General features: G+C 56.1%; 1 long non-coding RNA gene across 1 annotated transcript; it reads left to right on the forward strand.

Moving 5' to 3' along the window:
- Nucleotides 1–1,921: 1,921 nt before the first annotated feature.
- On the forward strand, nucleotides 1,922–5,008 carry LOC149119873 (uncharacterized). The gene is made up of 3 exons (XR_016227332.1): nucleotides 1,922–2,071; nucleotides 2,408–2,624; nucleotides 4,827–5,008. It is a non-coding gene; the product is annotated as an uncharacterized LOC149119873 (long non-coding RNA).
- Nucleotides 5,009–12,826: the final 7,818 nt, after the last annotated feature.

The following is a 12,826-nucleotide window of genomic DNA, read 5'->3' on the forward strand; positions in this document are numbered from 1 at the left end:
CAGAACTCGGACCCAGCACTCGATACCGGATGCAGGCATTCTAAGCGGCAACTGCCGTGCCGAATGTCCACTCCAGGTTTATTTTATGAGGGGTTGGCGTTGTGGTGCAGCAGGTTGCAATACCTGCTAACAATACCAGCATCCGACATCAGGAGTGCCAGCTCCCGCCAGTGCACCCTGGGAAGGTAGCAGACCCAACTGCTTGGGCCCCTGCCACCCACGTGGGAGACCAGGATAGAATTCCTGGCTCCTGGCTTCAGCCTGGCCTAGACCTGGCTGTTATAGCCATTTGGTTAGTGAACAGCAGATGGAAGATCTCCCTTTCCAATTAATGCAGATGGGTGCTTAGTTAATGCTCCCCTCTGTGCTGTCCCCTGAGACGCATGTCTGCCTCTGGCTGCTGGCAGACTGAACCAGCCAAGCCAGCAGCACTTCTGTTCCACCATGTTAACACTAGTCCCTGCCTTAGCTTCTTATACCTTACAGGGTCAAAATTTTGACTTTTTGAGCTTTCTGATCTTTTAAACTATGTTGCAAACATATCTGCTGAAGACAACTACAGTTCATACATATTTTATCAAATTTTTTTTAACAGATGCAGGTTGGGGGACCAGCATTGTGGCGTAGCGGTTAAAGCCACCGCATACAACGCCAGCATCCCATATGGGTGCCTGTTTGTGTCCTGGCTGCTCCACTTCCCATCCAGCTCCCTGCTAACGGCCTGGGAAAGCAGCAGACGATGGACCAAGTACTTGGGCCCCTGGTACCCACATGGGAGATGGGGAGGAAGCTCCTGGCTCCTGGCTTCCACTGCTGGGGAGTAAACCAGCAGATGAAGATCTGTCTGTCTCTCCCTCTCTAACTCTTTCAATCAAATAAGTGAATCTTTAAAGCACAAAGGGCAGGTGCAGGTCAGCACGTGTGCTGACGCAGTGAGAAGAGGGCTGCCGAAAGGAACCCTGGTCGGAGCCGAGGCAGCATCCACGAGACTGACCCCTCACCTTGTGAGCACGTGATGAGCTTCAAGTTCCTGAGCGAAGACCAGTTCTCCGGGCTCAGGAGGAGGCAGAACCAGTGGGAGAGGTGGCAGAGGCACGCTGTGCGCTTTGCTGCTCCTAATCTGGGGCAAGGTTGGGAAGGGCAGTGAGGCAGCTGCATGGCGAAGGCCTCCCTACCCCCGTCACGCAGGGGCTGCGCAAGCTGTCATCCAAGCTAACGCCGGCCTGACAGCGGGAAGTCGCTGCCTAGGAGATGTGGCCAGCTGGAGGGTCAACCCTTAGAACTGGGGGTTCTTTCAAGCCCTAGAAGGCGCTGCTGCCAGCTGGCACACGCTTGTTCTGGGCAGCTGCCCCTTTGGAAGCCTCTGTTGGACCTTGGGGCGTGCCCAGCATCCCCGGTACCCCTCTGACGTGACTTGGTAACATCTGGCCGCTGCCTGAGACTCCTGGCGAGGTGTGGGGAAGACAAGACGTCGGCTTGCCGGCCTTCGTGCTGGGGTAAGGACTGACCGAATCGGAGCCGGCGTTTGAACGCCTTCTCCCAGTGGTGCCACTCCGCTGGAAGAGGGGTCTCAGTGCCAGTCGAAGTGGGAGGGAGGCCGTGAACTCTCCGCTTGGTCCTGGAGAAGGCAGCCGGCGGGCGCAGCCTGAGCCCGCGGCGTCTCCGGCAGCTGAGGGCCGGGCCTGCAACAGTGGACAGCAGCTTCTGGAAGCAGCCTCCGCCCACAGAGCTGCCCCAGCCCCAGGCCTCCGGCAGCTGGCTCAGCAACAGGGGCTGAGGGAGGAAGGCGTGGGGTGGCCTCAGCAGGGCTCTCCCTCACTGCCTGTTGTGCCAAAGTCTCGGAAGCTCGGTGAGTACGGGGACGAGGACAGCTGTCATCAGCACGGCTGCTCTCTTCCCCCACCCCACTTTGTCTTTCCAGGCACACACAGTTTCGAGCGTGGTGCCCTGGCATCAGAGACACGCTCAGGTCAGTGAGTAGGCTGTACCTATGTGGCCACGTCTGAGATGGCGCCACCCGAGAGGTCACCCTGCAGTGCTGGCTGGAGATGCCAGGGCCGAGGGGCCCCGGGTGAGTCTGTTTCCTTTTGTTACTCAGTCTGTGTTGGCTGAGTGGGCACAGGCCAGGCCCCCAGTCTCCGAGGCTGGTGGTGGTGCAGGGAGCGCTCCCATGAGCCCTTGCCAGGGCTGGGGAGCCAGAGGCTCGAGGACTGTAAAGGACATTCAACAACCTGGTTCTGTGGTTGAAGGCCATTTCACTACACAAAAGGTTCTAGAAAATTCTTTTTCTGTCTAAAGATTTATTTAGGGACTGGTGCTGTGGCATAATGGGTAAAGCCGCTGCCTGTAATGCCAGCAGCCCATATGGGTGCTGGTTTGAGTCCTGGCTGCTCTACTTCCGATCCAGCTCTCTGCTATGGCCTGGGAAAGCAGTAGAAGATGGCCCCAAGTCCTTGGGCCCCTGCACCCATGTGGGAGACCCGGAAGAAGCTCCTGGCTCCTGGCTTTAGATTGGCACAGCTCTGGCCATTCCGGCCATTTGGAGAGTGAACCAGTGGATGGAAGACCTCTCACCACCACCACCCCGCCGCCTCTGCCTCTCTGTTACTCTGCCTTTAAAATAAGTAAGTAAATTAAAAAATATATATTTATTTATTTGAAAGGCAGAGTTAGAGAAGGGGAGAGACAGAGATCTTTCATTCACTGGTTCACTCCCCAGATGGCCACAGCTGGGCTGGTCCGAAGTCAGGACCGTTTCCGGGTCTCCCACGTGGGTGCAGGGGCCCAAGCACTTGGGCCGTCTTCCGCTGCTTTCCAGGACATCAGCAGGGAGCTGGATGGGGAGTGAAGCAGCCGGGACTTCAGCTTGTGCCCATGTAGGATGTTGGCACCACAGGTGGTGACTTTACCCACTACTCCACAATGCCAGCCCCTACTGCAGAATTTCTAATAGTATTTTACATTTAAAAATAAATTACATTGCTGCACACGGTGTGGCCCAGCAGAATAAGCTGCCAGTAGAGGCACCCGCGTCTCATACTGGAGTCCCTGGTTCGAGTCCTGGCTGCTCCACGTCTGACCCCTCCCTGCTGCCGTGCCTGGGAAACGCACGTGATGGCACCAGTCTGTGGGAGACCAGGGCGGCGTTTCTGGCTCCTGGCTTCGGCCTGGCCCAGGCTCACTGTTGCGGCCAGTTGAGGAATAAACCAGCAGACGGGAAATCTTTTCCGTCCCTCCCCCTCTCTCTGTCACTCTCTTTCAAATCAACCAATACATTTTTAAAAATTACAGTTATAAATACAAGTAAAATTCCCACTTCCTAGAGTTAACTGGTTTAAAATCTTTCTCTAGTGCATCGTCTTGGTTTCATTTTTAAAAGTACGACGCAGCCGGCGCTGCGGCTCAATAGGCTATGTGGCGCTGATACCCCGGGTTCTAGTCCCGGTCGGGGCGCCGGATTCTGTCCCGGTTGCCCCTCTTCCAGGCCAGCTCTCTGCTGTGGCCAGGGAGTGCAGTGGAGGATGGCCCAAGTGCTTGGGCCCTGCACCCCATGGGAGACCAGGAGAAGCACCTGGCTCCTGGCTTTGGATCGGCGCAGCGCCAGCCATTGCAGCCATTTGGGGGGTGAACCAACAGAAAAGGAAGACCTTTCTGTCTCTCTCTCTCTCCCTGTCTACTCTGCCTGTCCCCCCCCCCCCCAAAAAAAAAAAAACTACGCATCAAGGCTTTGTTCACGTACAGACGTGTTGAGCCACAGGGCAGACAGCGTTCTGAGGGTTCGGGTGCAGCAGTGGTCAGTCAGCCAGAACAGATGGCAGAGGCCATGTGCCACCTCCCCTAGGCCTTCGGCCCTTTTCCTTTCAACCTCTTTGGCTCCTCCTTCCCTGGCCCTAAAGCCACCAGAGCCCTCCAGCGAGTAGCCGGCTTGACCCTCCCTGCACCGTGAGGGGCCTGGAAACTGCCCCGCCCTGCGGCCTGGGCGTCCCGGGCCCACACCTGCCCTTGGGTAGCCTCAGAGCACTCCTCGCTGAGGCCCCCAGCCCAGAGCTAAGCTCGGCCTCTGCACTGGCCTGCAGCTTCGCTGGAGCCGCTTCCTGCCCCTCCCCCTGCCCTGCGCCCTCACGGCCCTCACAGGCGCTCACTGCCTGCCCCTGCGCAGCCTGCGTGTCGCGGGCCTGAAACCTCGGCCAGCCCAGCCCTGTCCGCAGGAGAGGGAGGTAGCAGGGCTGCTTCAGCTGGACTAAAGCCTGGGGCTCTGGCCCCTGCTTGCGGGGTAGGGTCAGCCACCGCAGCAGGTCGTCAGCGCTGCGTGCTGCTTCCTCTCCCCTGACCCCAAGTGGGAAGCTCACCTGGTTCCGCCCTGGAGTTCATCCCAACACCCCCCCAAGCAGCACTCAGTCTGCTCAGAAGCTCAGTATGCACGTTCTGACTGACGCCAGGCCGGAATGAACCGGAGCCCCCGAAGCCCCTGCACACGGCTCCTGTGTGCTACCCGGGGTGGGGGTGGGGGGCAGTGCCGCACCCCCAGGCAGCCCTTCAGTCCCAAGCCCTCCGCGCTCTCAGCGGTCCCTGCTGCTGCTCAGGAAGCCCAGCTCCAGCAGAGGACGGGCCTGGCGGGCCGCTCGGGCGCCTCCACTCTGCCGCCTGGCGGGGCCCCCAGCCCGGGCCTCAGCCCTGGGGTCTCTGCGCTGTCAGCTCTGGGTCTGCCCTACGGCCTCTCAGTGAACACGCGACACAGGGCAGAGGTTCACTGGTCACCTGCGTGCACGCGCACCCTACTGCCCCACATGAAGCGACCTGGCATTTGTCTCTGGCGCCGCCTCAAGATGTGCTGCTGTTGGGAAGACCGGGCAGACAGACGCGCGCGAAGACGCTCCCTCGCCAAGGAAGTGCGCCCCGACAGGGCCGCCTGCGGCCAGCGCGCCTGGAACGGAGACCGGAGCTGCCAGCGGCGAACATGAGAGCTTTGATGGGGATTCTGTCTTGCAAAATAAAACTGCTACTAAAACAAGCATCTGAAATACTGATTCTTCATTGACAAAGTTGTATATATTTATCATTGCAATATGATGTTCTGAGATACTGTATACATTATGAGATGGCTACACTGAGCTAATTAATATGCATTACCTCACATGTTTTTTGTGATGAGAACACTTAAAATCTAAGTGCGGTCAGTGCTGTGGCGCAGCAGGTTAAAGCCCTGGCCTGAAGCACCAGCATCCCATAGGGGCGCCGGTTCGAGTCCCAGCTGCTCCTCTTCCAATCCAGCTCTCTGCTGCGGCCTGGGAAAGCAGTAGAGGATGGTCCAAGTCCTTGGGCCCCTGCACCCACGTGGGAGACCCAGAGAAGCTCCTGGCTCCGGATCGGTGCAGCTCCGGCCATTGCAGCCATCTGGGGAGTGACCCAGCAGATGAAAGACCTCTCTCTCTCTCTCTCTCTCTCTGCCTCTCCTGCTGTCTCTGTGTAACGCTTTCAAATAAATATTTTCAAAAAAATCTAAATGACTTTCAGAAGTATATAATATACATATAATATGCTATAGCTATAATCATCTTAGGGAATAGCTCTCTTGAACTTTTATTCCTAACTAAAACTGCATACCCTGTGACCCACATCTCCCCAGTGTTCTATTAAAACAAGTATCCTCTACCAAAGTATCCTTGCAGCGAGGGGCTAATTCTTAGAACAAAAGGATTTTAGCTGTATTTCCTTCCCCAGTAGAACATCACATCATGTCTCATTTTTCAGCGTCTACAGGGTCATTTTTACAAAAGGCAGTCAGGGGCTTCCTGAGGTTAATCTTTTACCCTTGATATTCGAGTCAGCCCCATACAGAGCACCTAACTGGCTCCCTTGTCTAGTTCCTCTTCATTGGTTGATGGGCCTCATGAACTCTTTCAGATTCTATCTGCCAGTGTGCGCTCATTTAAGCAGTCTCCCAATGTCATTTTGTGACTTTGTGAAGTTCTGCATGTAAACCTGAAATTATACTGTGGTGCCTATTTTGTTATGTTTCAATGCCAGAAGCTGACAACATGGGGAATTGTTAGGCCTTGGCTGTTGCGAGGATTTGGGAAGCAAACCAGAAAATGGAAGATCTCTCTCTTCTCTGTCTCACCTTCTCAAATAAATAAATACTTGAGAGAGAGCGAGAGAGAGAGAAGCTGGGGTGGGCATTGCGGTGCAGTGAGTAAGCTGCTGCTTGGGAAGCCAACACTCCATCCTGGCTACTTCACTTCTGATCCAGCTTCCTGCTAATACACCTGGGAAGCCTCAGATGATGGCTTGCGTTCTTCAGTTCCTGCTACCCGCACAGAAGACCTGAATGGGCTTTCAGGCTCCTGGCTTCAGCCTGGTCCAGTGGGAGCTGCTGTGGCCACGTGGGGAGTACACCAGATCTGTCACGCTGCCTTTCATGGTCCATCATGGGGTGGAGAGCTGGGGACAGTGGGTGGAGGGTGTCACCCAGGGAGAGCTGCTTCAGTCCCCATGTCAGTGGTTTGTCTGCAGGACGCACTCCTGTGCTGTCTAGTGACATCTCCATAAATGACAGCCCATACAGACCCGGTGGCCCCATGAGACTGTATCGCCTACACAGAGTTTGTGATCAGCAATTTCTCAGAACATACCCCTATTTTTAGGTGATGCGAGACTGCAGGCTTCATTCTGATGACTTTGGCTTTCCTCTAAACCTAGTGGCTTCCAGAACTTGCATGCTGACTAGTTACAGTTCAGAGGAGAGCCGGCCCTTGCGGGACAGTAGTGACTAACATGTGGCGATCTGTTCAATGTGAGCCCAGCAACGGAGCCAGCAGAGCTGCGAGGTGAGCAGCAGAACCTCGGTGTGCGTCCCACCTCAGCCTCTAGCGCTCACGTCCCCACCTCAGCCCTCCCCGTCTCCGAAGTGCAGGCCAACTGGGAGCAGGGTTCTGGGGGACAAGAGAAGACGGACTGGGAAGAACAGAAAGAGGCCGTATGTGGAGCCAGCACTGTGGATTAGCAGGTTAAGCCTCTACCTGCAATGCTAGCATCCCACATGGACCAGTTCGAGGCCTGGCTGCGCCACTGCCAATGCAGCTCCCTGCTAATGCACCTGGGAAAGCAGTGGGAGATGGCCCCTGCGCCCACGTGAGAGACCCAGAAGTGCCAGGCTTCTAGCCTCTGCCTGGCCCAGCTCTGGCCATTGCGGTCATTTGGGGAGTGAACCAGAGGACAGAAGATTTTCAGTCTCTCTGTAACTCTGCCTTTCAAATAAAAATAAATCTTGAGAGAGAGGGAGGGAGGGAGAGAGGTCATGTGCATGGTAAAGCAGGAGGGAGAAGGGTTCACCAGCAATTCCAAAGGAGCACTGAATTTGCAGTTACTAGTGCTGTTGCATTGGATCTACACAGGATCATTTATTTCCCAACCTCAGACCTGGACTGACTCATGCACAAAGCATTCAACACTGCAGGAAAGAATGAGCTACTCGCGGAAAACTCCACTTTATGCCTTAGGAGGCTCTCCCTCGGTAAATACATAGCTCCATGTCTAACCACAGGGGCAGACCCGAACTTAAGATCCATTTACAGCAGATTCCAATTCTACCAGAGGTTGAGACAACCTCAGCCTGGGGAAGCCGAAGGGCAGGGTTAGCCGTGGCAGGTGCCTGCGTGGGCACAACTGCGTGCCTCACAACTGCTTATCAGGATGAGAGGCCTGAACCACTTCTCTGCCTCCTCTCATCAGAGGGGATGACAGGGGTCCAGTGAGGAAACATTGTTTTGCAAAGTCGGGGTGCTCTTCAGCACAAGGGGTGGCGTCCTGCCAAAGCTCCCACTTGAGCGCCTCCTGCGACTGATTCCCCACACTGTCCTGCCGTCCAGTGTGGTCCCAGGGTAGGTGGCGGGCGCACTGCTTGTCTGCCGTGCGGCCTGCAAGCTCCAAGGCAACAGCAGCCCTCGGCTCACTTGACGCTGCCGAACCAGAGAGGAGGAAACACATCAGGCCTCTCAAGAGCGGGGGACCCCTGGCCATCCCCGCCAGGACACCCCCAGGGTGAAATACTAGGCCGGGGGTCTGAGACAGGTTTGCTGGCAAGGGGGGCGGAGTTCCGCACTGGGCTGCTCAAAGTCCCCAGGGGATGGGCTGCACAGGGTAGCCTCTCTAGCAGCACGGGCGAGGTCTGGGCAAATGGTCAGGAGTGCAACCCCTTTCCGCCAGGGCCCTGGCCACCTCACCTCCATGTGGGTTGGGGGCTGGGTTACAAACCCAGCAAGCCTCTAGATGTTTGCTCACCTGGGAAAGGAGAGGGACTGGAAGATGACTCCCCGGTCAGGTTATGGGGTTTCCTGTGTCCCTCGAGGGCAGTATGTTGTAGCAAACTGCCTTGTGTGGGCTGCACACACACAGAGCATGTGTTCCCCATAGAGAACAGCGACGTGGGGCCGGGCAGCAGGTCCAGAGGGTGCAGGAAGTGCAGCCCCCAGTCTCAGAAGCCAACTTCAAAGGAGGCCGCCCACGGTCTTCCCTCGTGTAAACTCCCGCCTGCCTCGTCCCTCACGCCCAGAGCTATTTCTACTTCTTCCCCTGCCTTCCCTTCCCTCCAAACTCCCCCTGCCTCTGCGAACCGCCCAGAACAGCTTCGTGCTACAGCATGGAGAAGGCAAACGCCAGAGCAGCACACCTGTCCTGCTGCAAGACGAGCGAATGCAGCCTGTGAAACACCCACCCGGAGAATGCAACCCAGTAGCAGATGAGCGGACTGGTCACTACAAGCCACAGACTCCTGACCAGAGCACAGACAGGGTCGGGTGCGGGCGGATTCCACCCTGCACAGGTTCAAATCCAGGCAAAACACAACCATTATTCTGGGGTGTGAGGACATGGTAACCACAAAACCAGGGTCAGGATTACCGTGGGAGGGACAGAAAGAGCAGGTCGGGGCGGACACTGGCGTGGGGGGCGGCTTCTGGAGCGCCGGTGACGCTCCAGGTCTTGGTCAGGGAGGTGGGCTCCATGGACGCTCACTGGATATCACCAACCTCTCAACCTCTCCAGTATGCCTTGTGTTCCTTCCTGCACATATGTTCCTTTAGCAAGTTACAAGAGCAAGTTGCTCCCCCGTCCAGACCTGCCTTGGGCTTCTTGGGGCACTGCCCGCTGTGGTCCCACCCAGCTGGTCTCCGGTGGGAGCTGCCAGGGCCTGAGGACGGAGAGCCCTCCGTGGCCCAGTCCCTCCTTGATTCCTTCTCCTGGGGCATCCTCCTCCCTCAGTGCTGTCACATGCCTGCCCCAAGCCTGCTGCGTGCTCTGGGTGTCGGCCTGTGTTGAGTGGGGACACCCGGATTCCCGGCTGGTGCAGGCCTGCCTCGGGAGGCCTTAGCTGACCTGGTCTGTGTCATGGAAGGCGTCTGCACCGCTGAGCCACACCAGTGCTCTCTGATTCACTTACTGTCTGGTAGGACACTCCTGCTCTTGGTCATGCAGTCTCACTTCAGTCTTGCATTATGTGTGGGGATGCCAGTCCCACAACACCGTGCGCTCCTGCTCCGAGCCAGGCACCCAAGGGGCAGAGAAAACCAGCATCCTTGTTCTCTCGCACAGAGATGCGTGACGAATGCTGCCTAGGGAAGAGACATTTAAACTAAGGCCTAAAGAGGAGACGGAAACAGAGGAAGAGGTTAAGCCACTTGCATCTTCTCATTTAGTTCTGACCACAGCCCTGTGAGACAGGTAACGGGCTCACAGAGGTGGAGAGCTCAGCCCAAGGTTCCCTGGATGACGTGGCCAATGAGGACGTGGGCTCCAGTCCGCATGATTCAAAGTCCGTGAGCCAGGAGGTGGCTGTCACGGTCATGGCTGTGAAGGACGGTGTCGTCAGTGGACAGGAAAGGATCTCAAGAGAGACAGTGACAGGAGAATTCACGGGACTTAGGGAAGGATTTATTTTATTAATTATTTGAGAGAGAAATGTCTTTGATCTGCCAGTTCACTCCCCAAATGGCCACAGGGCTGAGCCCAGCTGAAGCCATGAGCCTCTTCCAGGTCTCCCACGTGGGTATGGGGCACAAGCACTGGGCCATCTGCTGCTGCTTTCCCAGGTGCATTAGCAGGGAGCTGGATGGAAGTGGAGCAGCCGGGACTTGAACTGGCACCCATACGGGATGCCCGTGCTGTAGGTGGCAGCTTAAACCTCTGCGCCACAATGCTGGCCAATCCCAGTAGTCTTGTTCACCCTAGTGAACAGTAATCCACATTCACCAAGAGAAAAGGGAGGAGCATGTTTGGAAGGGCAAAAATCAATTATATAAATTTGATACATTCTAACCCAGAAAAAAATTTATTCATTTGAAAGGCAGAGTTACAGACAGAGAAAGGGAGAGGCAGAGAGAAAGGTCTTACATCCCCAAATGGCTGCAACGGCCAGAGCTGGGCCAACCCAAAGCCAGGAGCTTTTTCCAGGTCTCCTATGTGGGTGCAGGGGGCCCAAGCATTTGAGCCATCTTATATTGCTTCCCTAGGCCATAGCAGAGAGCTGGACTGGAAGAGGAGCAGCCGGGACATGAACTGGTGCCCATATGGGATGCTGGCCCCCAGGTGAAGGCTTAGCCCACTACACCACAGTGCCGGCTCCCAGCAAAAAAAAAATTCCTGTCTGGGACGCCTGCCTCCCAGTGTCCCCTCCCTTCAATCTGCATTCCCTCCCACCTCTCCCATCCCTTCCTCCTCCTGTCCTCATGTATGTTGATTCTTTTCTGATTCTTGAGCCTTTTAATATCTGCCCCCAAGATCAGGACTGGGAGGACCATCCAAAGGATGCTCCTTGGACAATCTCAGAAGGGGCTCTCTGGGACAGGCGTCGTGGAGCAGCGGGTTAAGCCACCTCCTGCAATGCTGGCAACCAATATAAGCGCCAGTTCTAGTCCTGGCTGTACCACTTCCAATCCAGCTCCCTGCTAATGTGCCTGGGAAAGCAGCAGAGGATGGTCCAAGCACTTGGGCCCCTGTACTCACATGGGAGACCTGGATGAGGCTTCTGGCTCCTGGCTTTGGCCTGACCCAGCCCCAGCCATTGTGGTTACTTAGGGAGTGAAGCAGCAGATGGAGGACCTCTCTCTGTCTCTCCTTCTCTACCTTTACCTTTCAAATAAATAAATCTGGTCCAGCACTGTGGCCCAGTGGGTTAAAGCTGTGGCTTACAGCGCCAGCATCTCATAAGGACACGGGTTTGAATCCTGGCTGCTCCCCATCTGATCCAGCTCCCTGCTAATGCACCTGAGAAAGCATTAGAAGATGGCTCAAGTGCTTGGACCCCTGCACCCACGTGGGGGACCCAGAAGAAGCTCTTAGATCCTGGCTTCAGTCTGGCCCAGTTCTGGCTGTTAGAGCAATTTGGGGGAGTGAACCAGTATTTGGAAGATTTGTCTTTCCTTCTCTAACTCTGCCTTTCAAACAAATAAATAAATCTTAAAAAGAAAAAAAAAAGGAGGGGGGCTCTCTGGTCAGCTGTGCTCTCCCCAGCCTTTCCCGTTGTCTTCCTTCTCTGGGATTCTGTATGAGGACAGCCTGCTCATGGGACTGTGCTCCTCAGGATGGAGCCAGCCCATTGTCCTGCTACTTCTCAGACCGCGGTAAGGCAGCCACCCTTGAGAGGGCCCTGTCCTTTGGTTTAAAGCTCAAGCTTTTGCAGGCTTGAAATTCCTAACAGACTTAGCAAGGGGCCGCACACATTATGAGCAGCCAGTCCTGTAAGTAGGTCTGCATCACACTGAAGGCTGGTGACTGAGTCTGTGCCCTGTGGGGAGGGAGCCCATCACAGTGAAGCCTGGTGACTGAGTCTGTGCCCTGTGGGGAGGGAGCCCATCACAGTGGAGGCTGGTGACTGAGTCTGTGCCCTGTGGGGAGGGAGCCCATCACAGTGGAGGCTGGTGACTGAGTCTGTGCCCTGTGGGGAGGGAGCCCATCACAGTGGAGGCTGGTGACTGAGTCTGTGCCCTGTGGGGAGGGAGCCCATCACAGTGGAGGCTGGTGACTGAGTCTGTGCCCTGTGGGGAGGGAGCCCATCACAGTGGAGGCTGGTGAATGGCGGTCTGTTCCCTGTGGGGAGGACGCCTCTCCAGCTAGGAAGACCTACTGCTTCACATCACAGTGAGATAAAGCCAGAAAGAGCTCGCCTCCTTTGTTTCAATGAAATACACCGTTTTATGTGCAGTTTTGTTTCCTCCTGGGTAATAATTTAGGAGGGAACCCTTGGGAATAAAATACAGAAATAACAAATTACAGGCGGCTGACTGTGGCTGGCTGTCTCTCCGCGGCCTAGCATGGTGGTGCCTCTGAGCTGCTCTGCTCCCGGGACAGGCAGGGAGGGGCTCTGCTTAGGTGCAGGCGGGGACCCCGGGGAGGTGGGCAGGAGCAGTTTAGTTAAGCCAGCCCAGCTTCTGAAGCCAAGGCTGCCCCCCACCCCCCGGCCTCACTTCTGGTTCAGAGTATCTTCTCTCACAAGCCTGGGGCACCAGTGGCCCCTTCGTTCATTCCGCAGATGTGGATGTGGCCTGTGTCGTTCCTGGCAACTTGGGAGTGCTAACTCACACTGGTACCCCAACAAGCTGGACTCATGGGGCCTGCACTGTGGCGCTGTGGGTTGAGCCTCTGCCTGTGGCACCTGCATCCCATATGAGTGCCGTTTCATGTCCCAGCTGCACTGCTTCTGATCCAGCTCTCTGCTAATGCACCTAGGAGAACACTGGAAGATGGCCCAAGTGCTGGGGCCCCCGCACCCACATGGGAGACCCAGAAGAAGCTCTTGGCTCCTGGCTTCAGATCAGCTCAGTTCTGGCCATTG

The sequence above is a fragment of the Oryctolagus cuniculus genome, chromosome 21 (genome assembly GCF_051225735.1).
Source record: "Oryctolagus cuniculus isolate XC-2025 breed Fujian yellow rabbit chromosome 21, ASM5122573v1, whole genome shotgun sequence".
Lineage (NCBI taxonomy): Eukaryota > Metazoa > Chordata > Mammalia > Lagomorpha > Leporidae > Oryctolagus > Oryctolagus cuniculus.